We start from the raw sequence: 25,825 nt of genomic DNA, 5'->3' as shown, positions 1-25,825 counted from the left end.
CTTTTTTTTTTTTTGTTTAGTTGTTTCCTATTCTTTCTGACCATTTTTGAGGTTTTCTTGATAAAGATATTGAAATGTTTTACCATTGGCTTCTCCAGTGGATTAAGACAAATAGAACTTAAATGACTTGCTCAGGGTCATTCAGCTAGTGAGTGACTGAGACTGGATTTGAATTCTGGTCCTTATAACTCCAAGTCCAGAATTCTATCCATTATTTTACTGGGCTGCCTCATCATCTTGGTAACATTTCATTTTACTATAAAATCCTTACATATTTACTTTTTCATTGATGGAAGAGAAGGGAGCCAATTCAAAGATATTTCTTTTTCACAGATTTAGTCTATCCACAAGTAATTTTATTAAGTACCTACCATTTACCATGCACTGGGCTGAGTATCAGGATACAAAGAATGGGAGAGACATTGTACTTTTGTCTAAAGGTAAATGAAAGTAAAACTATTTGTTATTTCAATATTTAAAAAAAATACTTTATTTTTGGTAGTATTAGAACCTGTTTCTGTAAATAGTATTTCTTTTTGTTTCCAATTTCCTTTATGTTGAGCCACCCTTCTCCTCTTTTATCTGAAACATAACAACATTTTAAACTCATATGGTTTGTAAATGCTATTTTTGCTAGCAGTGACCAAAATGTATTGATGTATATATACCTATATACATATAGGTATTTATATTATATTGTATTATATTTATATTAAATAACATATTTCCAAACCAGATCATTAAAACATAATAATGCTACTGAAAAATTACTTTCAGATTATAGAGATACTAACCTTTTAAAAGGTAGACTGAGTTTTGCTTTGAAATGCTTCACAATCTCCCTGGGTTTTTCTATTTAAGAGAAGAAAAAAAGCTGTTACCACACTATCTGAATAAAGTGGCCACATCAGTTTAATGTAAATTGGGGGTAAATCATTGACAAATAAATTAAATAGGCATGATCTAAATATTGAGTTTTGGCAGACATGACAGTCTATTGTAGCCACACCAGATTCCTTTCTTTGTACAAAAATGTTATGTTGTTCTTGTTAAGCAGTCATCCATCTAAGTGACTTCAAGGCCCTTAAGACCTGAATAGTCTCAGCTCATCTATCAGTGTCTCACATTCAGTCAGATCCACTACAATAAGAAAAGAGTGGGGCAGCAGAAAACACAACATTCAATAACATGTATTCAACAAACATTTGTTAGCTGCCGCTATGTGTAGAATGTCATGCTAAGCACCAGAGAAAGATACAGAGTTTAGGTAAGACACTACCTTTTCCTCTAAAGTTTATAGTTTAGTAGGAGAAAATCTAAAATAGTTAACTGTGATAAACAACATTTAGAACATTGGGATGTTGAAAATCTAAATGCCCAATTAAGAGATAGACTTGATATGCAGGTTAACATATATGTATACACGTATATGTTATATATACAACTGTGTTTACATAAAGATTTACATATATATGGATATATGGTAGATATTTCAGATTTGTATCTATAGCTATATGTATGTACCGTAACATATATACTGATTTAGATTGATATCCTATGTCGATCTTATTCTAATTAATAACTTTCCTTAGTATAATTACCTCCTAGCCATGGAATAAGGGACTTTTATGAAACAGAGCAATAAATACAAGTTAGAAATTTTAAAATTAAGTTTTATTCTTTGTCCATGTGTTGTACTACACTGTGATTTCACTTGAATCCCTTTCATTTTGCCATTTTCTAGTTCACAAAATGTAATGGTTTCTTTAAATCATTCCCACAAAAGAAATGTTATCAGAATACTACAAAAATGTTTAGTTGGCTTGTCTATTCTTACGTGAATAGTTGTCAGTTCTTTCAAGTGTTTTTGCTTCTTAGTTAAGAGATTGAAATGTTACAAGAATTTGATGAAATAAGGACAGTGCCATCTCTGTCTCCAGAGATTTCTACAGAGAAGCATCTGAAGAAATATCTTACTACTTTTAGGGAATTACTATTTGACTTGGAAACTCTGCTGGATCTCTTTCATGATCTTTACTATCTCCAACTCATACATTAAAATAAATCAAGATTGAAATATCTAAGCATAGGTAAGGATAATTCCACATTATCCAAATTAGAAACAATATGCTAATGTGAATATATTTCTCATATGCAAAATATATTATTAATTATAAACATAAATTATACAATTATTTTTCATGTACATACATATACATATGCATACTCATATATATGTATGTGGGCATATATCTTTGTGTATATGATGAATCATGTACATTGTGTACATGTCATATACAGAGGGACATGTTTTTTATTCAGATTGATATATGTATACATACATATTCAATTTGATATATTTAGATCTCTATGTGTATATACATAACTATAATGTATGTGTTGGTCTAGATTGGGAATATGAGTTATATGCACATATATATTGAACAAAGGTATCAATGAACACACCTGGTGAACATATACCTTACTATTTGTGATTTGCTTAATATGAATGATTAAGTAGTCCTGAAATAATCCCTATTGCTATGTTCCAAAATATCAATATAATATTGATGTCAATGATTACAGTTCTCTGAGCCATACCATAGAGTTTGATGGGCATCCTGTAAACCTCATTCAATTGTGAATAGGTTGGACATACACTGCAAATAGACAAAGAATTGAGGATAAAAGAGGAGGAGGATGGGTTGCATTACCTTTGAAAAACTGTAAGCTTCTTTTAATAATCATAAACTTTTATCAGATAAAGACCTATTTTGAATACTAATCTTTTTATGTTGGTACATGTCAATAAGATATTTAACACTATATTTTTCAAAGATTACTACTCAGGAAAATGGAAAGATATGTGATAGGAGTGATCAGATTGTAACTTATTACAAATAGGGAATTATGATTAAGTTAAGAGTGTTAATAATCAAAGAAATGAATGAGTAAAAATGATGTATTTGTTATGTGGCTAGAATGAAAGATAATGAACAAAAAGTCTATGTGATCTTTCAGTATTTTCAAAATATCAAGAGAAAATGAGGAAGGCTGGGGGCAGAGCCAAGATGGTAGAGAAGCTAGATGGAACTTTCTAAGCTCTCTAATTCCCTTTCTACCAAGTATTTAATTCAGCCTCAAAAACAGCACTTGACTGGTAAAATCCACAAAGATTGGAAATACAAAAACTTACCAGCAGAAGAGAATCTGGAATATCACCAGAAAAGGTTTGACTTGAGGTGGTGGGAGCAGACCAGAGCAGAGCAGGGATAGAAATGGGAGCTGGGCGGCCTCTGTGGTTGGAAGGATTACATAGAACTCTCTGCCATAGCCTGACTGCTTTGCTTTGGTGGCTGAGTAGGGGACCAGCAGAGAAGTTGAAGCCTGAGGTAGTGGGTACGCCGAGGGACGCCAAAGACCGAGAGGATCTGGCTGCGCCCAACCAGGACCAGAAGTGATCTAGTGTGCGGCATTCAGCAATGAGGGGCTCATAGTGGAGAGCAGTCACACACAGCAGGGGCACAACCCAGGGCAGCCTCTCATCTGTATAGTGCTGGGCTCAGCTGGGGTAGTGGAATTTCCCTACCCGGACTGTGCTCCCCAGGCAGGGACACTTCCAGTAAGGTGAGGGACAGGAAGATTACAAATAATCAAAGTGAGTGATTGTGGGGGGGCAGTGATACCTTTGCTCCTTAACTTCTAGCCCCAAGGCTAATCCTCACAGTGGGTCTCCTGGCAGGGCACTTACACAGCTCAGCCCGTGATACCCAGGCCTAGTCACTTCCGAGTGGAGCTCTTCCAAGAGCCCTCCTGCAGCTCAGCCCGTTCTTTGCAGCCCATTAAGAGGGCAAATACTGCCCATAAACCCATCTTCACTCTGCAGAGTAAGCTGGTAATCTCCTTGCCCTGAGGGAAAACCATGAAGGCTTTAAAAAAAAAATGAGGAAAAAAATGAAGAAAATGATTGAAAGCTTCTATGCAGAAAAAGAGCTGGCTTCCAAAACTGAGGAGGCTAATAGCAGACAGCCTCCAGATAATACCCCAAATAACGCTCTCCTAGAAGAAACTATTAAAAATCTGAAGAGAGAATTAGAAAAAAAATGGGGAAAGGAAAGAGAAGCTATGCTAGAGAATAACAATGTCCTGAAATGTGAATTAGAAAAGGTAAACAACTTCCTGAAATGTGAATTGGAAAAGGTAAAGAATTCACAGGAAGTCCAGGGAAACAGAATTAAGGAGTTGGAAAAGTTAAAGAAATCACAGGAAAGTAGGATCTGTGAATTGGAAAAGATAAAAAATTCCCAAGAAAGTAGGATTTGTGAATTAGAAAAAGAAAATAACTCACTAAAAAAACAAATTTAGTGAAATGAAAAAAAATTCCATAGTGCAAAAGAACTCATTTAAAAACTTAATTGGACACATACAAAAAGAAGTAAAAAAAGCTAATGAAGAAAATAATTCATTAACAATCAGAACTGAACAAATAGAAATGAATGATTCACTGAATCATTGAATCACCAAGAATCAGTCAAGCAAAGCCAAAAAAATGAAAATCTGGAGAAAAATGTCAGTTATCTACTTGCCAAAATGACAGACCTGGAAAATAGATCTAGGAGAGACAATCTGAGGATTATTGGACTTCCCAAAAATTATGATGAAAAAAAGAACCTAGATACTATTTTACAGGAAATCATCAAAGAGAATTGCACAGAAATAATAGAACCAGAAGGTAAAATAGACATTGAAAGAATTCATTGAACACCTTCTGAAAAAGACCCTAAAAAAAAAAACAAAAACAAAAACAAAAAACTCCACAGAACATTGTGGCCAAATTTCAGAACTATCAGACTAAGGAAAAAATATTACAGGAAAAAACAATTCAAATACCAAGGTGCCACAATAAGGGTCACTCAAGAGCTGGCTGCTTCTACATTAAAGAATCGAAGGGCCTGGAATCTGATATTCCAAAAGGCAAAAGAATTTGGAATGCAGACAAGAATAAACTACCCACCTAAGTTGAGCATTTTCTTCCATGGAAGAAGATGGATATTTAATGAAACAGATGAATTCCATATGTTTCTAAGGAAAAAAAAAAAAAAAAAACAGATCTAAAGAAAAAAATTGATCTCCAGTCAAGAGAAACAGAAAAACGTAAAATGAACTCTTGAGAACTGTATTTCTATTGTGGATATACATTAAGACTTCATGTATAATTTGATTTTAAGGATATAACAAAAAAAAAGGGGGGGGGGAATCGAAATGGAAAAGAGATAGTGTAAGAAAAAGGGGAAAGGGGAGATAAAAAGAGGGAAACGACATCCCACAAAGAGGCAAAACCTATCATATCTGAGGGAAGTTAGAGAGAGGGAGGAACATTGTGTGAACCTTACACCCATCAGAATTGGCTCAAAGAGAAAATAATTAACATATTAATTTTACAGAAAATTCTTTCTTACCTCATTAAAAGAGAGAAAGGAAAAGGGAAAAGGGAAAGGGAATAAGAAAGGGAAAGGTGTTAGGTTCTTACTAAGTGCTAATGAGATAATGAGATATTGGGTTTTTACTAAGTGCTAAGTCTGGTACTTGACAATTCTCTAGTTCCGGCCTTTCCCGGAGAAGAGCTTGCATGCTTAAGAGGAGAAAGCTCATTGGTTGAAGTGGTTCTTCCCAGAAGCCCTTGCATTATCCCATACCCATTCTCTGGGAGGATAAAGAGGGCAGCTCTGCAAGAACCACTTCAACCAATGAGCTTGCTCCTCCAAAGCATGCAAGCTGTTCCCCAGGAATTCACAAGTCAAACTACCAGGAAAGGTGAGAACTAGAAAATTGTTAAGTACCAACTTAGCACTTAGTAAAAACCAAATAGAAAGGGATTTAAAGGGAGGAGGGAGGGATATTAAAGAGGGAGGGCTGTGTGACACAAGTGGGGCTCATAAGTTTAACACTGGGGAAGGGGTTGGGGGGTAAGGGAAAAAAGGATAATCAGGGGATATTATGATGGCAGAAAATACAGAATTAGTAATTTTAACTGTAAATGTGAATGGGATAAACTCTCCCATTAAGCGGAGACAGATAGCAGACTGGATCAAAAGTCAGAACCTTACCATATGTTGTTTACAGAAAACACATTTAAAGCAGGGTGATACATATAGAGTAAAGGTAAAAGGCTGGAGCAGAATCTATTATGCTTCAAGTGAAGTTAAAAAAGCAGGGCTAGCTATCCTTATTTCAGATCAAGCAAAAGCAAAAATTGATCTAATCAAAAGAGATAAAGAAGGAAACTATATCTTCTAGTTATTAGAAATAATTTACAACTTTAGCAAAGTTGTTGGATACAAAATAAATCCACATAAATCCTCAGCATCTTTATACATCACCAACAAAATGCAACAGCAAGAGATACAAGACAAAATTCCATTCCAAACAAATGTTGAGATTATAAAGTATTTGGGAATCCATTTACCAAAGAATAGTCAGGAATTATATGAGAAAAATTACAATACACTTGCCACAAAAATAAAGTCAGATTTAAATAATTGGAAAGACATTCAGTGCTCGTGGATAGGTCGAGTGAATATAATAAAGATGACAATACTCCCCAAACTAATCTATTTATTTAGTGCTATACCAATCAGACTCCCAAGAAACTATTTTAATGACCTAGAAAAAATAACAACAAAATTCATATGGAAGAATAAAAGGTCGAGAATTTCAAGGGAATTAATGAAAAAAAAAAAAAGTCAGATGAAGGTGGTCTAGCTGTACCTGATCTAAAGCTATATTATAAGGCAGCAGTCACCAAAATCATTTGGTATTAGCTAAGAAATAGACTAGTCGATCAGTGGAACAGATTAGGTACACAGGACAAAATAGGGTACAACTATAGCAATCTAGTATTTGACAAACCCAAATTTACCAATAATTGGGATAAGAATTCATTATCTGAAAAAAACTGTTGGGAAAACTGGAAATTAGTATGGCAAAAATTAGATATAGACCCACACTTAACACCATATACCAAGATAAGATCAAAATGGGTCCATGATTTAGGCATAAAGAATGAAATCATAAATAGATTAGAGGTATAGAGGATAGTCTATCTCTCAGACCTGTGGAGAAGGAAGGAATTTATGACCAAAGGAGAACTAGAGATCATTATTGATCACAAAATAGAAGATTTTGATTAGATCAAATTAAAAAGCTTTTGTACAAACAAAACTAATGCAAATAAGTTTAGAAGGGAAGTAACAAATTGGGAAAATTTTTTCACAGTTAAAGGTTCTGAAAAAGGCCTCATTTCCAAAATATATAGAGAACTGACTCTAATTTATAAGAAATCAAACCATTCTCCAATTGATAAATGGTCAAAGATATGAACAGACAATTTTCAGATGATGAAATTGAAACTATATCAACTCATATGAAAGAGTATTCCAAATCACTACTGATCAGAGAAATGCAAATTAAGATAATTCTGAGATACTACTACACACCTGTCAAATTGGCTAAGATGACAGGAACAAATAATGATGAATGTTGTAGGAGATGTGGGAAAACTAGGATACTGATGGTTGGTGGAGTTGTGAAAGAATCCAGCCATTCTGGAGAGCAGTTTGGAACTATGCCCCAAAAGTCATCAAACTGTGCATACCCTTTGATCCAGCAGTGCTACTACTGGGCTTATATCCCAAAGAAATACTAAATATGGGAAAGGGACCTGTATGTGCCAAAATGTTTGTGGCAGCTCTTTTTGTAGTGGTTAGAAACTGGAAAATGAATGGATGCCCATCAACTGGAGAATGGTTGGGTAAATTATGGTATATAAATGTTATGGAATATTATTGCTCTGTAAGAAATGACCAGCAGGATGAATACAAAGAGGTTTAGAGAGACTTACATGAACTGATGCTGAGTGAAATGAGCAGAACCAGGAGATCACTATACACTTCAACAACAATATTATATGAAGATATATTCTGATTGAAGTGGATATCTTCAACATAAAGAAGATCCAATTCACTTCCAGTTAATCAATGATGGACAGAAACAGCTACACTCAGAGAAGGAACACTAAGAATTGAATGTAAACTGCATCGGTAGCTAGGTGGCGCAGTTGATAGAGCACCAGCCTTGAATTCAGGAGGACCCGAGTTCAAATTTGATCTCAGACACTTAACACTTCCTAGCTGTGTGACCCTGGGCAAGTCACTTAACCCCAGTCTCAGGGAAAAAAAAAAAAAAAAAAAAAAAAAAAAAAAACTACTGTTTTTCTACCCAGGTTACTTATACCTTTGGAATCCAATTCTGACTGTGCAACAAGAAAATTGGATTTACACACATATATTGTATCTAGGTTATACTGTAACACATTTAGTATGTATGTATTTAGTATGTATGGGATTGCCTGTCATATAGGGAAGGGAATAGAGGGAGGGAGGGGAAAATTTGGAAAAAATGAATACAAGGGATAATGTTGTAAAAAAAATTCCTCATGGATATGTACTGTCAAAAATTATAATTATAAAATTAATAAAAAAGACAAAAATAGAAAGCAAAAATACAATTGGACTAATAAATAACACTAAGAGTTGGTTTTAATAAAAGACCAATTAAATAGATAAACCTTTGGTAAATCTGATTAGAAAAAGGAGAGAGGAAAATCAAATTGTTAGTCTTAAAAATGAAAATGGGGAACTGTCCACCAATGAGGAGGAAATTAGAGAAATAATAAGGAGTTACTTTACCCAACTTTATGCCAATAAATTTGATAACCTCAGTGAAATGGAGGACTACCTACAAAAATATAGGCTTCCCAGATTAACAGAGGAGGAAGTAGATTGCTTAAATAGTCCCATTTCAGAAAAAGAAATAGAGCAAGCTATTTATCAACTCCCTAAGAAAAAATCTCCAGGACCAGATGGATTCACAGGTGAATTCTACCAAACATTCAAAGAACAATTAGTTCCAATGTTATATAAACTATTTGAAAAAATAGGGAATGAAGGAGTCCTACCAAATTCCTTTTATGACACAGACATGGTACTGATACCCCAACCAGGTAGGTTGAAAATGGAGAAAGAAAACTATAGACCAATCTCCCTAATAACTGTTGATGCTAAACAGTTAAATAAGATATTAACAAAAAGACTCCAGAAAATCATCCCCAGGATAATACATCATGATCAAGTAGGATTTATACTAGGAATGCAGGACTGGTTCAATATTAGGAAAACTATCAGTATAATTGGCCATATTAATAATCAAATTAACAAAAATCATATGATCATCTCAATAGACGCAGAAAAAGCATTTGATAAAATCCAACATCCATTTCTATTGAAAGCACTTGAGAGTATAGGAATAAATGGACTTTTCCTTAAAATAATCAGTAGCATCTATTTAAAATCATCAATAAGCATCATATGTAATGGGGAAAGATTGCAACCATTCCCATTAAGATCAGGGGTGAAACAAGGTTGTTCACTATCACCATTACTCTTCAATATAGTATTAGAAATGCTAGCTTTGACAATAAGAGTGGAGAAAAAAATTAAAGGAATCAGAGTAGGTAATGAGAAAACCAAATTATCACTCTTTGCTGATGATATGATGGTATGGTAGAGAATCCCAAAAATTCAATGAAAAAGATATTAGAAATAATCCACACCTTTAGCAATGTTGCAGGATACAAAATAAATCTACACAAATCATCAGCATTCTTATATATCACTAACAAAATCCAACAGTTAGAGCTACAGAGAGAAATTCCATTTAAAGTAACTACCAATAGTATAAAATATTTAAGAATCTATCTCCCAAGGGAAAATCAGAAACTATATGAGCAAAACTACGAAACACTTTCCACACAAATTAAGTGTGATCTAACCAATTGGAAAAATATTAAATGCTCTTGGATAGGGCAAGCAAATATAATAAATATGGCAATACTACCTAAACTAATCTATTTATTTAGTGCTATACCAATCAGATTCCCAAAACACCATTTTAATGACCTAGAAAAAATAACAACAAAGTTCATATGGAAGAATAAAAGGTCGAGAATTGCAAGGGAACTAATGAAAAAAAAATCAAATGAAGGTGGCCTAGCTGTAATTTATCTAAGATTATATTATAAAGCAATGGTTACCAAAACCATTTTGTATTGGCTACAAAATAGACTAGTTGATCAGTGGAATAGGTTAGGTCCAAAGGACAAAATAATCAATAACTCTAATAGCCTAATGTTTGACAAACCCAAGGACCCCAGCCTTTGGGATAAGAATGCAATGTTTGACAAAAATTTGCTGGGAAAATTGGAAATTAATATGGCAGAAATTAGGCATTGATTCACACTTAACACCGTACACCAAGGTCAGGTAAAAATGGGTCATATGATTAGAAATAGTTTCAATTTCTTTATTCGATCATTGTCTGTTCATATCCTTTGACCATTTATCAATTGGAGATTGGCTTGATTTCTTATAAATTTGAGTTGATTCTCTCTCAATTTTGGAAATGAGGCCTTTATCTGAACCTTTGACTGTAAAAATGTTTTCTCAGTTTATTGTTTCCCTTTTAATCTTATCTGCATTGATTTTGTTTGTACAAAACCTTTTCAATTTGATATAATCAAAGTTTTCTACCTTGTGATCAATAATGATCTCTAGTTCTTCTTTGGACATAAATTAATTCTTCTTCCACAGGTCTGAGGGGTAAACTATCCTATGTTCCTCTAATTTATTTACAATCTCATTCTTTATTCCTAGATCATGAACACATTTTGATCTGATCTTGGTGTATGGTGTTAAGTGTGGATCAATGCCTAATTTCTGCCATATTAATTTCCAATTTTCCCAGCAAATTTTTGGGTCTACATCCTGGTTCAATATACTTTCTGTGAAGTTATAGATTGAATTTCAAACATAAAAGATGTAACATATAAAGACAACTTTAATGTAAACCAATTTATGGGGTTGTATATACATATAATGATCTATGATGCAATAATAGCAAAACAATAAATGCAAAGGAGAAGTGAAAGAATTTAGGCATTAGATAAGAAATAATCATTTGATTGTATTAAAATTTTTGTTAGATGATGCACAGGATAACTTCATCAAACTAATTATCTTAATTAATTACCTTTTAATATCAGTCATTATCAAACAAATTCCTCTCCATTCCACCCCCTAAATCAAAACCTCCCTTGTAATAGAGAAAAAAAATTAGACAAAAATTACAAATATAGTGATAACAACTGATAATATATACATATGGTATCCTGAATCTCTGACACCAAGATTGAAATAAAGTATATTCCTTTAATCTGTTTGTTTAATTTTCAGTTCTCTTATTAGTATTTATATCAAACATGATAATACTTATTACTTGAAGAAATGTCTTATACATATATGTATAGGTGTGTGTATTCAATTGTATTTGCATTTTGCATATCATTCAAGTCAAGTCAATAAACATTTGTTAAATGCATTATATACTCCAGGCACTATGATAAGTATTGGAAATATACATACATATATATATATATAAAAGGAAAATAGTCCCTACCAGGAGATAGCTCATATTCTTGGTGTATCACAAAAATTAAGGGAGGAAAGAAAGAGGAAACAAAGGTACCCACTATGGAAGATTGTTAAATTAGGTCCTATGCAGAGAGTCAGGTGAGATTTCTGCAGAGGAATAAGAAAATTGGTGGACCTGGGATTCCTCTTTAAAATGAAGAGTTTTGAGGAAACTGGCCAATCAGAAAGAGAGATTGTTGGTCTGGAGCATATTTCCAATGTGAGAAATAAAAAAGGGCTTTCAGTATTGGAAAAAAAAAAAAGTTTCTGTGGCATGGACCAAGAAAGTTCTGTGGAGATGAGTTAGTATTGTATTCAGAAAATTAATAGAGATAATATTTGTATTACTATATTTCATGCAAAATTTTTCTATACCACTAGATTGTGCCTATGAAGTTATGTAGCTCCCTGGATAAAGTGCCAGGTCTGAAGAGGGGAAAATGCATCTTCCTGAGTTCAAATCCAGTTTCAAATAAATACTTACAAGCTGTGTGACCATAGGAACGTCATCTAAATTTATTTGCCTGAGTTTCCTCATCTGCAAAATGAGCAAGAGAAAGAAATGGCAAACCACTCCAATATCTCTGTCAAAGAATCCTTAAATAATGGAAAGACTAGTTCTGCTCTTATTTTCCCTAAACTAATTTTTCTTGCACCTTTGAATATTATATAATCAAAATGGTTTATTTTGCCTCTTATGATCACCTTCTTCACCCCTAATGTTATTGAGGATTTTAACAAAGATACTTTTCCTTCTAATCTTTTACTTTATTTATCAGGACCTGATCTTTTATACCCAAGTTCATATCCATTTGGGATTTATGGGGGTATATTATGTAAAATTTTTTCCAGAATTCTTTTTCAGTTTTCTTAGACATTCTTGTAATTTATATATTGGCCTTATGAAATAACTGGACTCAGCATATCTTGTTTTTGATCATCTAGTGATTTCTTTTCTTTATTTTCTCATAGCAAAGACTGATCATTTCAAACCAAGATCTGTTAATTTAAGTTTCCTTTATTCTTTTGTAAATCATGGTTTCTTTTAAGTGTGTGGACATTTTACTTAAAAATGAATTTTGTATTATCTATCTCACTCTATAAAGCATAATTATGGTAATTTGTTTGGAACAACATCAAAATTGCTTAATTTAGGTAACATAACCATTTTTGTTACATTAACATAATCTGGTGTTGTCTGCTTATAAGAACTCAGTATTTCTTCAATTACTTGTTTGACTCTCTACTTGTGAATTATTTTAATTTACCTTATATAAAATCTTGTTCATGTCTTGAGATATTAACATATATCTCCAGTTACTGTATGAATTTTATAAATAATTAAAATGGAATATTTTATGTCATTTTTTCCCTGTGGTTTTGATAGAACACTACAGAGGGTGATCTTTTTTTGTTGATTAATTTTTTAATTTATTATTTTCCCCTTAAGTGCATGCAAAAAACAATTTTAACATATATTATATACAATTTTTAAGTTCCAAATTCTCTTCCTTCCCTCTTTTCCTTTCCTTTGCATTTGAGAATGCAAACAATTTGATATAGGTTATACCTGTACAAGAATGCAAAATATTTCCATATCAGTTATGTTGTAAAAGAAAACATAAACAAAAAAAAAACCCAAGAAAAATAAAGAAAAAGTATGTTTATATTTGTATTTAGATTCTTATGAGTTCTTTCTTTGGAGAGAGATTTTTCATACTGAAATTTTCAAAATCATCATAGATCATTGTATTGCTGAGAATAGCTAAGTCATTCACAGTTGATCATCATGCAATGTTACTGTTACTATATATAATTTTCTACTGATTCTATTAATTTAACTTTGCATAAGTTCATACAAGTTGTCCCAGTTATTCTGAGAACATCATCTGAAAGTCTTATGAAATACTATATTCTTTTCTTATAACACAATCCAATTTGTTCAGTCATTCTCCAGTTGATAGGCATCCCTTCAATTTCTCACTTTGCCACCATGAAAAGAGCTCCTGTAAACATTTGTATATATATATATATATATAAAATCTACTCCCAATTTGTTCAGTCATTCTCCAGTTGATAGACATCCCTTCAATTTCTCACTTTGCCACCATGAAAAGAGCTCCTATAAACATTTGTGTATATATATATATATATCTACTCCCTTTTATTAAACGTCTTTGGTATTTCTGCATCAGAGATTAATTATTCCCAGTTTTGAAGCCCTTAGGGCATAGGTCCACATATTCTCCAGAATTGTTGGATAACATTGATAGCACACCTGTTTTTCTACATGTCTTCCAGAATTTGTCATTTTCCTTTTTTCAATTGGGTTACCCATTCTAATAGGTGTGAAGTGGTACTTCAAAGCTATTTTAATTTGCATTTCTCTAATCAACAGTTATTTAGAACATTTTTTTCATGACTATCAATAGTTATGATTTCTTTTTCTGAAAACTACTTGCTCTTATTCTTTTATTATTAGTCAACTGGGGAATTTTTATAAATTTGGCTTACTAGGTTTTTATCAAAAAACTGTGTAAAATGTTTTTCTTCTACTTTTAGCTTTAATTGTTTTGTTTGTGCAATATAAAACATCTTGCAATCAACATTATGAGTTTTATTTCCTATGATCTGCTCTACATCTTGCTTGAAAACTCTTGGAAAGGACATTTGACCATGCTCCCCTAATTTGCTTATGATGTTCCCCTTTACATCCATACCTCATATTCATTTTGTGGCTCTATTGGGATATGATGTAAATTATTTTATTGATTTCCCCTTTATAATATAGTTTAAAATCTGGTACTACTAGACAGCCCTCTATCAATTTTTTCTATAGCTTCCTTATTATTCTTAACTTTTGTTCTTCTAGATGACTTTTTTGGGGTTAATTTTTCTAGTTCTATAAAATAAAATTTAAAAATACATAAAAATCACTTTTTGGCATGTCATTGAATAAGTAAATTAATTTAGGTAGAATTTGCATTTTTATTATACTGGTTTAGTCTACTTATGAAGAATTAATTTTTCTCCCTGCTTAGTTCTGTCTATTTATTTTAATAAGTATTTTGTAAGTACTTTCTGAGTTTCTTTTGGCAGGTAAATTCCCAAATATTCTGTATTGTTTGCAGTTATTTTAAATGGAATTTCTTTTTCTATCCCTTCCTACTACATTTGTGGGTAATATATAGAAATGTTGATGATTTATGTCAATATATTTTATGTCTTATAACTGAGTTAAAATTATTATTGTTTCATCTAGATTTTTAGTCAATTTTCTAGGGTGTTTTAAGTATACCATCATATTATTAGCAAAGGGTGATAGACTTTCTTGCTTGTTGTTATTATTATTATTCCTTCAATTACTTTTTCTTGTCTTATAGCTATAGTTAGTATTTCTAGTACATATTGAATAATAGTGATGATAATAGACATACTTATTTCTCTTTTGATCCTATTGGCAAGAATTCTAACTTATTCCTATTATAGATAATATTTGCTCTTGGTTTTAGATATATCTTCCTTATTTAAAAAAAAAAAAAAAGCTCCATTTCTTCCCATTGTAAGAAACGATTTTTTCTTATTTAATAACAAATTCTTTTTATTAGTATCAAGGTTTTGTCCCCTTCTTTTTCTGCTTCTTCATCCAGAAATCCACCAGTATAGGAATCTTTGGAAAACATTTACCTATCCAGGATGACTGAGATTGAATCAAAGACAGTAAAAAACAAATTCCTGCTCATTATGTTTGCTCATTTGGATGATATGAATATTCCTAAGTATTTTTTTACCAAAATTTGGGTGACTCAAATCATGTGTCTCAAGACCCTTATTTTAATGGCCTATCTGCCATTGTAATATTCATTTTTCATTAATTATTAACCCATCAGAATTGATTGTCACCTTTCACAAACAAAAACTCTTCAAAGGGCACATAAACTATTAACCTACCTCCATTAGGCATTTTTGGTCAAAGAAAGATGGCCAAATGACCATCTTTTTATTATTAAATGTGCTGGTCTTATTAATAAAATGGTTAAGTTACCCAGAAATCAAGTCTCTTGGAATTTAGTAATAATGAATTTTGTATTCTCTCAAAAGTTTTTTTTTGGATCTTTGATATGATTATATGATTTGTATTAATTTTCTAAGTGATATGGTCAATTATACTTATAATTTTATTAATACAGAATCAGCTCTGCATTCCTGATATAACCCAATGCCCTCCTCTGATCATATTATATACTATTTTTAATATGTTGTCATACGTTTCTTGCTAGTATTTTATTTAATATGCTTCTTCATTATTCATTGGAGAAATTGGTCTATAGCATTCTTTATGTTTTTGTTCCTCCTGTATTATTAAAATCATATTTGTGTCATAGAAAAACTTAGCAGAAAACTTTTACCTATTAAAATATTTATATAGTATTGGAACTAATTGTTAGTTAAATGTGGGATAGAATTCACTTGCATGTCATTTAGCCCATTGGTATATTTTTTTAAGAGAGCTCATTTACTGCTTGTTCAATTTCTTTTCTAAGATAAATTCATTTAAATATACTATTTCCTCCTCTATTAATCTAAGCAAGTTGTATTTTTGTAAATGTTTATCTGTTTAACTTAGACTGTTAGATTATTGGCATAGATTACTGGATAATTGAGCAAAAAAGCTCTTAATAATTGCTTTAATTTTCTCTTCATTGGTGATGCATTGAAGCTTTTCATTTTTAATATTGTTAATTTGGGTTTTCTCTTCATTTTTTAAAAATAAAATTAAATAATTATTTATATGTTTTATTTTTCTTACATAACTAACTTCTAGTTTTATTTATTAGTACAATAATTTTCTTTCAATTGTATTGATTTTTTTTTGATTTTCAGGATTTCTATTTTTGGAGTTTAATTGGGAATTTTTAATTTGTTCTTTTTTTAATTGTTTTTAGTTGCACACCCAATTCATTGAGCTCCTCATTCTCTTTTTAATTGATGCAAGCATTTAGTTTTGTTTTCTATTATGCACTATTTAAGTTTTCTCCCACAAGTTTTGGTATACTGTGTCATCGTCATTCTCTTGAATGAAATTATTGTTTCTATACAGTTTTCTCTGACCGACTTCTTTAGTATATACTGTGATTTGGAAAGTATACATTTATATGTTTTTTGATTACATTTGGTGTGTTTAAAGTTTTCGTTTCCCACACCTGGTCAATTTTTGTGAAAGTGAAATGTACAACTGAAAAAAAAAAGGTATTCCCATTCAATTTTCTCCAGAGCTCTAGAATATTTCAATTTTCTAAAATTAATTTAACCTCCATAATAGATTTCTTATTTATTTTATGATTAGGTTTATCTAGTTCTGAGTGGAAAAAAGTTGATTTCCTACTAGCATAGTTTTACTGTCTATTTCTTTCCATAACTAATTTCATTTTTACTTTAGGAATTTGAATGCTATGCCATTTGGTGAATATGCTTAGAGTTTAAATTACTTCTTTGCCAATGGCACCATTTAATAAAATGTAATTTGACTTAATTATCTCTTTAAGTTAAGCTCATTTTTGCTTTGTCTAAGATCATGATCACTACCTTTTGATACATTAGCTGAATAGATTCTGCTCTAGTTTTTTATTTCAACTTTGTATATTTTTATTTCAAGTTCTAGTAAACAGCATATTTTTTGTATTCTTCTTTCTAACCCATTCTGCTGTCCATTTCCATTTCTATGTGAGTTTATCTCATTCACATTTACAGTTATGATTACAAACTGCATTTTTCTTCATTCTATGTTCTTCTGTTTAATCTTTTCTTTTTCTATTTTTAAACATTGTCCCTCCTCAAAATAATTTTTATTTCTAATCAAATTCACCCTGAAATTTCTCTTATCACTGCCTCCTTTCTTTTATTCCCTTTCTATTTCTGTGTTGCATTAGGCAGAGTTCAATACCTAACTGAGTTTTTATATGTATTCTTCCCTCTTTAAAAATATTCAAATGAAAAAGAAAGATGTAAACATTGTCCTCTCATCTCCATTATCCCCTCCATTGTAAAAGTGCATCCTTTTCTCCTTTTTTAAAAATGTGAAATAGTTTTCCCTATTCTTTCTCTCTATCCCCTCTTTTTCCAGTGCATACCTTTCTTTCCTCTTTATTTATTTATTTTTGAGACCATGCCAACACAGTTATATTACATACATGCTCCCTCTGTGTGTTAACTCCTGATTACACAATAAGCTGAAGTCCTTAGGAGTTATCTTCCCATAGAGGGAAGCAAATAGTCCAAAATTATTAAATCCTTCTCATTTCTCTTTCATATTTGCTTTTTTTTTTACTTTTTTTGAGCCTTATTTTAATTGTCAGATTTTCTATTCATCTCCTGTTCAACAGGAATGTTTGAAAGTCTTTGTTTCATTAAATGCCCATTATCCCCACACATGCCAAAGGATTGCATATAATTTTTCTGGTAGGTTATTCTTCATAACACCTTCAACTTTCAGAATACCATATTCCAAACTCTCCACTCTTTATGTGGTAGTTGATAAATCTTGGATTTTCTGGGCTGTGGCTTCAGATTATTTGAATAGTTTCTTTCTGATGGTTTTTAGTACTTTCTGTTTGATCTAGAAGCTTTAGAATTTAAATGAAAATTTAATTTTGTGATCTTTTTCAGGTGATCATAGGATTATTTTAATTTCTATTTTGTCCTTTGGTTTGAATATATTGGAACATTTTCCTTTATAATTTCTTGAAATATGATGTCTTGATGAAAAAATGCTCTAAATCATTATTGATCAGAGAAATGCAAATTAAGACAACTCTAAGGTACCAATACACACCTCTCAAATTGGCAAAAATAACAGGAAAGATAATGATGAATGTTGGAGGGGATATGGGAAAACTGAGACACTAGTACATTGTTGGTGGATTTGTGAATTGATTCAACTATTCTGAAGAGCAAGTTGGAACTATGCCCAAAAGGCTATCAAACTGTACATACTCTTTGATCCAGTAGTGTTTCTATTAGGCTTGTTGTATAAAGGGAAAGGGATCCATATGGGCAAAAATGTTTAATACAGCCTTTTTTGTAGTGGCAAGAAACTGGAAACTGAGTAGATGTCCATCAATTTGAGAATGGCTGAACAAGTTATGGTATATGAATGTTATAAAATATGATTGTTCTATAAGAAATGATGAACAGGATAATTTCAGAGAGGCCTGGAGAAAGTTACAGGAACTGATGTTAATTGAAATGAGTAGAACCAGGAGATCATTATATGCAGCAACAGCAGGATTATACAATGATCAATTCTAATGGACATAGCTCTTGTCAACAATGAGTTGATTCAGACCAGTTCCAGTGATCTTGTGATGAAGAAAGCCATCTGCATCCAGAGAGAGGATAGTGAAACTGAATGTGAACAACAACATAGTATTTTCACTCTTTTTGTTTCTTGCTTATGTTTTCTTTCACATTTTTTTTTCCTTTTGGATTTTATTTTTCTTAAGCGGCATGATATTTATGGAAATATGTATAGAAGAATTGCCCATGTTTAATACATATTGAATCACTTGTCAATTGGAGGATGAGGAAAAGGAAGGAAAACAATTAGAACACAGGGTTTTGTAGGAGTGAATGTCAAAAATTATCCATGTATATATTTTGAAAATAAAAAAGCTATAATTCAAAAAAAACATGATGTCTAGTCTCTTTTTTACATTATGGCTGTGAGGTAGTCCAATAATTCTTAAAATATCACTCCATTTTTTTTTTTCTAGTTGCTTTTTCGATAAGGTCTTTCATATTTTCTTCCTTTTTTAACTTTTTTTTTTTTTCTGTTGTTCCTTGATGTCCCGTGGAGTCATTACCTTCATGTGGCCTAATACAAATTCTTAAGGATTTTTTTCTCCAGTGAGTATTTTTTTCACCTATTTTAAATGTTTTCTTCAGTGTTTATTTAAAAAAAAAAACATTTTCCAAGTTATTAACTGTCTTCTCATAGTTTTCTTGCATTGCTTTCATTTCTTTTCCTAATTTCCTCTATCATGTATTTAATATTTTATAAATATTTCTCTTCCTTCTTTTTAAATTTTTTAGCTCTTCAATGAATTCTTAATGGGCTTTTGTTCAATCTTCATTTTTCTGAGGCTTTGATTGCAATTGTTTTCATGTTATTGTCTTCTGAGTTTATCTCTTGATCTTCCCTGTCATCATAATAGCTTTTTATGATCAAATTCTTTATTGCTGTTATTGTTGTTTGTTAACTTTTCCAATCTGTTTCTTGATGTTGGATTTTATGATAAATTTTGACTCTTCTTATCTGAGGTAGGGTTGGGGCATTGTTCAACTTTCAGACTTTTTAAAGCTTCTGTTTCCACTGTTAGTTCTGGGTTTTTGTAAGTTTTTGGTGATTCTAGTCACAAGATGTGGGGAGAAATGTGTTCACTGCTCTCTTTGTTCTTTTTCCCAGGAAGGATCCCTGCTCCCTTGTAGCAATTATTAACATTCCTTTCTACCTTCAAACTGCTACCCAGAATTTGGTATGGGTGATGGAGTTGTCAAATAGCTCTCAGTTCTATGTCTACTGCTAGTCTGAGGGGGGGGAGGGAGGTCTCCTTTATTATCTTTCTTTCAGGTTGTTTTATCCTCTTACTATTTGGATTGAGAGTTCCCCAAACTGTTGCTGATACTATTGTAGCCACCTTCAAGATCCACAGCTAGTGTTTCCATACCCTATACTCCAGGTTAGCCTAGTGTCACCAACTACTTTTTCCAAGTTCCTCAATTGTCTTGGACTTGAAAGTATTTCGCCCTGACCTTGTTTTGGTTATTTTAATACAGAATTATATTTCAGTCATTATTTTAAAGTTGCTTATAGGGGAATGTTAGAAGTACTTTCTCTACACTGTCATCTTGGCTCTGCCCTGATTCCACTAGTTCTTTAGTAATAAATTTTAGTTTTGTTTATTGTAGTCCATATAGCTCCGTGGTCTATAAGTTCCCTTTAAATGGAGACTTTGTGAAGAGATTTTTGTCCCACTTTCTAGTTCTCTAATAAGAGACAAAGTGTATTGAAGGTTCTGAAAAAGTAACCTATAGTCAAAAATTTGGTCAAGAAACTCAAAACTTCCCACCCACACTATATTGGTCAGTTTTTAAAATATAAACTCAATTGTGCTCCCTTTCCTATATGAAGAGAATTTCCCAGTATTTCCTCACCTACAAAGATATTGACTTATTAGAGAAAGTGATTTTTGTTATTGAAATAGTTATTTCTGTCTTCATATCCTTATCCTGATTGCCACTTACACATTTTTGCCCATATTTTCTGTTTTCTTACAGCATTTTACTGAGTATTTTGAAAACAAAAAATTTTTTTAAAGAAACTGAAACAATCTTTTACTTATAAAATGCCAAGTTGTTTTAGATTCATGAAAACATTCATTTTATTTCTTAGTCTAGTCTTATTTTTTCTAATCATATATCCTTTCTCTGTTTTATGAGTTTACCAGTTGAATACCATACATATCTCTGGGTTCTTTTGAAAGAATGACTCAACTTTTTCCCTTTTTTCTAAACATCAATTTTAAAAAATAATTATTAGATTCAGCTTTGTTGGATGTATTATTCTGAAAATGCAACTTGATCTTTGCTTTTCAGAATTTCATGTTCCATTATTTCCTTTGATGTTGCAATTCTAAAGTTGTATCCTGATCTTCCTTTGTTGATAAATTTGGGTTTTATTCATAGAGTCTTTATAACTGAAGAATTGGGTATAAGGCATTGTCTTAAGAAAGAAACCTAGCCAGTAAGCCCCAAGATGTCTTGGGAGGTTTCAGAAATTAAAAAAAAAACATTACTGTGGTCAGAGTACTTGCCAGTAAAAGGATATGATAGCTTATGTAGAAAGAAAAAAATAGGAAAGAAAGAAGAAGGAAAAAAGGAAGGAAGGAAGGAAGGAAGGAAAAAAAGGAGGAAAGAAGAAAGAAAGGAAGGAAAAAAAGAAAGTAAAAAGGAAAAGAAAGACAGAAAAAGTTGTCAACACAGTTATAATGGTAAATTTCTCTTTTCTTTCCCTTCCCTCTGTTCACATAGGGTATCATATATTTACTTGTGAGTGCTCTACTTAAGGCAATGATTGCTGAAACCTCACAGGATATTTTAGGACTCACTGGCTTGATTTCTATCTAAAGGACCATTTCTTAAACCCAAATTACTCTGGCTTTCATTCATTGGCTAACACTAGGATCTAGGCAAAGTCCAATTGGTCATTGGCTGGGCCCTGATTGGCTTGGTGAGTATAAATGGCAATTGCTTCAGATTTGGCCAGAAATTCTGAGGGTTTTCCCCTCTGAGATTGGATTAAGAGTAGATGTTGTTTCAATCAGGCTGAAGCCTCTTAAAGACATTAGCATAAAAAGGCCAAGGTCTTCCATTGTATCTAGAGTCATCTCCAGTTGTCTTGATCTATATCTTGCCACTGGACACAGAAGGCTCTGGAAGAAAGTGAGACAGATGACTTTGCATAGCCCACATTCAGTGAAATACAGCTCAGCTATATATTGTTGCATCTCCTCCCAGATATGAAGATCCTCTTTGAGAAGGGAGGACAAACAACAAGAAGGAAAACAACAACTGAAGACTATTTCCATATTTCATAAGCACATTGGAAATATATTTTAAATATTTTTGAATATGTTTTTGATATGTTTTTCTAAAGGGTGTTATTAGGATTGTCTTTTCTTCTGAAAACACTCTTATTCTTAAAATTAGTCCAATATTATTGTTTGGCACAGGCAACTTCCAATCTTGCTAATTTTTTTTTTTTTTTTTTTAGTCTTTTCATTTAATTTCTTTCTTGTTTCAACATTTCAATTTTGTCACTCTTTTCTTTTACTTTTTAATTTAATTTTATCATATTTTAAATTTATAAGCATTTGCTTTTTCTTCCTCCACTGCACAACAAAAAATAAATGCAATCCTCATAACAAATATTTGTAGTTAAGCCAATTGTCACATTGCCATCTCCAAAAGAGTATTCCTCATTTAGGGTTATATTTTGAGGCCATCCATTTTCTATTGAATAATAGTAATACTCTTTATATTTAATACTTTGGAAACATGGTTGGTCATTGTTCAAGTAGTTCAATGTTGTTTGTCATTATAATGACTTTATTATTATATAAATTATAATCCTGATTCTGTTCAATGCACTCTGTATCAGTTTATTCTTAATTGTTTTCCTGAAAGGATTCCTTCCTTCATTCTTTTAGTATATTAGTATTACCATATTGTCATATACTATAATTTGTTCAGCACTTCTGCAATTTACAGACACTCTATTGGTCACAAAGGTTTCTATAATGCCAGTGGTTATTGTTACTACAAAAAGAACTACTCTAAATAACTTTGTACATATAGAGATCCTTTTCTTCTTTCTTCGGTCTTCTTGGAATATAAACCTAATAGTGGCAATTGGATCAAAATATATTGATAATTTAGTCACTTTTTAAAAAAAAATATTTTATTTAAAAAGCAATAAGAAAAAAGAAAAAAAAACATTAAAAAATACAAAACAAAATAAAATAAAACAAAAGAGAACATTGTCAAGTACCAATAGAACATCAGGGAGGATTCACAATATATAACAACAAATTACCAGTTCAAGAACTATATATATATATATATATATATATATATATATATATATATATATATTAGTAGAAAAATATATTTGTGACTGTATATTTCTTCTCTATTTCTTTTTAAATTGAAATTTTAAATTTAAATTATTTGCTGTACACTTTTTTACTTTATTCTTTTTTTTTCCTTTTTATCACCTTCACCTCCAACCTTTGTATAGTTAAGAAATAATATATTTATGTATACAAATATATATATACGGACATCCCTGTCCCCCCTACCCCCACTACCTACACACATATATATTTCCTATTCCTTCTGAGTCTTTACTTTAATTCTACTCCTGAACTTGCTTTGCTATTACTTAACCTCTTCCTCCCACACTCATAGATCCTTCCCTCATCTTTTGCTTCCCCATCCCTTATTTCTTTATAGATTTTGGAGGATGCCTTATCCTTCATGGTATAGATGTAGAGTTGCTTATTTAACCCATTCCTGAAGTGAATAGGTTTTCGGAACTATGAGCCCTCCTCCCCATTCTAATGCCTCTGTCTATTCTTCTTTTGCACCTCTCATATAACATGCTTACTATTTTTACCTTAACTCTATCCTAATCTTTCTTTTCAACTACTTTATTGATGTCAAATTTAAACATATGGTATACATTTGCCATGATAAAAAACAAAAATAATTTATCTATATTGAGTTTGTTGAAATTGATAGGATCTTATATATATATATATATATATGCATATATATATATGCATATATATATATATATATTTTTCTTTTTATTAAGTTAGTGTTTGGTTGATAAAAAGTTCTGAAAATCTACAAGTTTGTTAAATGTCCATTTTTTCTCATTAGATATTATAAATAATTTTGCTGGATATATTTTTGGCCATAATTCTAATTCTTTTGACTGTCAGTAGATATGTTTCCAGGACCTGTGGTCTTTTATTATGTTTCTTGCAAAATTTTCTCTTTAATCTGGAGATTTTGAAATTTAGCAATAATATTCTTGTGTCTTTCCCACAGAGGATCTCTTTGAGGTAGTGATCAGTAGATTTTTTTCTGTTTTTATTTTTCACCTCATGTTCTATCACTCCAGGACATTTTTTTTTTAATTATTATTTCCTGCCTTATTGTGTCAAGGTTCTTTTTTTGGTCACACCTTTCCTGCAGTCCCATTTTTCTTATATTTTCTCTTTTTGATCTGTTTTCCAGATCTGTTATTTTTCTTATAAAATGTTTGCAATTTTTTTCTATTTTCTCATTCTTTATAAACTATTTTCTCATTCTTTATAAACTATTTTGTTATTTCTTTGTTTCTCATAGTTTCAGTGGCTTTCCTTTGCCACTATAAGAGAGGTGCAAAAGAAGAATAGATACAGAGGCATTAGAATGGGGAGGAGGGCTCATAGTTCCGAAAACCTATTAACTTCAGGAATGGGTTAAATAAGCAACTCTACATATATACCACGAAGGATAAGGCATCCTCCAAAATCTATAAAGAAATAAGGGATGGGGAAGCAAAAGATGAGGGAAGGATCTATGAGTGTGGGGGGAAGAGGTTAAGTAATAGCAAAACAAGTTCAGGAGTAGAATTAAAGTAAAGACTCAGAAGGAATAGGAAAGATATATGTGTATAGGTGGTGGGGGTAGGTGGGGCAGGGGTGTCTGTTTGTACATATATGCTCAAAGAATTGTTTTCATCTTTGAGAATCTATACCTCTTTTTCTACTTGGTTAGCATTTTTTTTTCATAATCTTCTTGTTTTGGAAGGTTTTTATTTATTTTTAGTTTTTTCCTCAATGTCTCTCATATAGTTTTTACATTCTTTTTTGAGTTCTATAAATTCTCTCTGGGCAGGGAGCCATTCACATTACTCTTTGGGGTAGAAGATTTTTTTTTTTTTTACTAAAGTGTTCTTCTCTGAAGATGAACACTAGTATTCTCTGTTCTCATAATATCTCAATAGTGGGGATTTCTTCTCTGCTGGTTCACCTTTTTTTTTTTTTTTTTTTTTTTATGATAAGAGATATTAGTGTAAGCACTTGTAATTGTGGAAGGATGGTGCCTCAAGCTTCCTTTCAGCTCTCCACTCTGATCTGAAATACCAAACCAAGAGTTCCTCCTTCAAATGCTCAAAGCCAGCAGCTTCCCTGCCCCACTGCCTCTGCATTGACCCAGTGTGCGTTCCTTTTCCACCAGGGCTGTCTCTGTAGCACAGCTGGACCTGGCATTCCTAATCAGCAGAGGTTTACTCAGTCTTCCCAGACTCAGACCCTGACTCCACAAAGACACCAGGAGATGACAGTTTCTGTGGTAATGCTGAAGATCCAGTCAAAACTAGCTAGCCCCAGGGCTGCCCACTTGGAGTTTCTCAGAGCTAGCTCAGAGGTGTTTGTACTTCATGTGGGTTAATCCTGGCCTGGGGTCTTTTTTCAGATCTCATCTGGTTGTACCTGGAAGACTTGTGTTCTGCCCCAGTCTTCTTGATTTATCATCAGTTTATATTGGCCCTAAAATACAAATTTATTCTATTTGTCTGGAGAACTTGACATTTACCAATCTATTCTGGTATCTTCCCAGTATTCTCC

Source organism: Sminthopsis crassicaudata, chromosome 1 (genome assembly GCF_048593235.1).
Source record: "Sminthopsis crassicaudata isolate SCR6 chromosome 1, ASM4859323v1, whole genome shotgun sequence".
NCBI lineage: Eukaryota > Metazoa > Chordata > Mammalia > Dasyuromorphia > Dasyuridae > Sminthopsis > Sminthopsis crassicaudata.
This window is presented reverse-complemented; position numbering follows the sequence as displayed.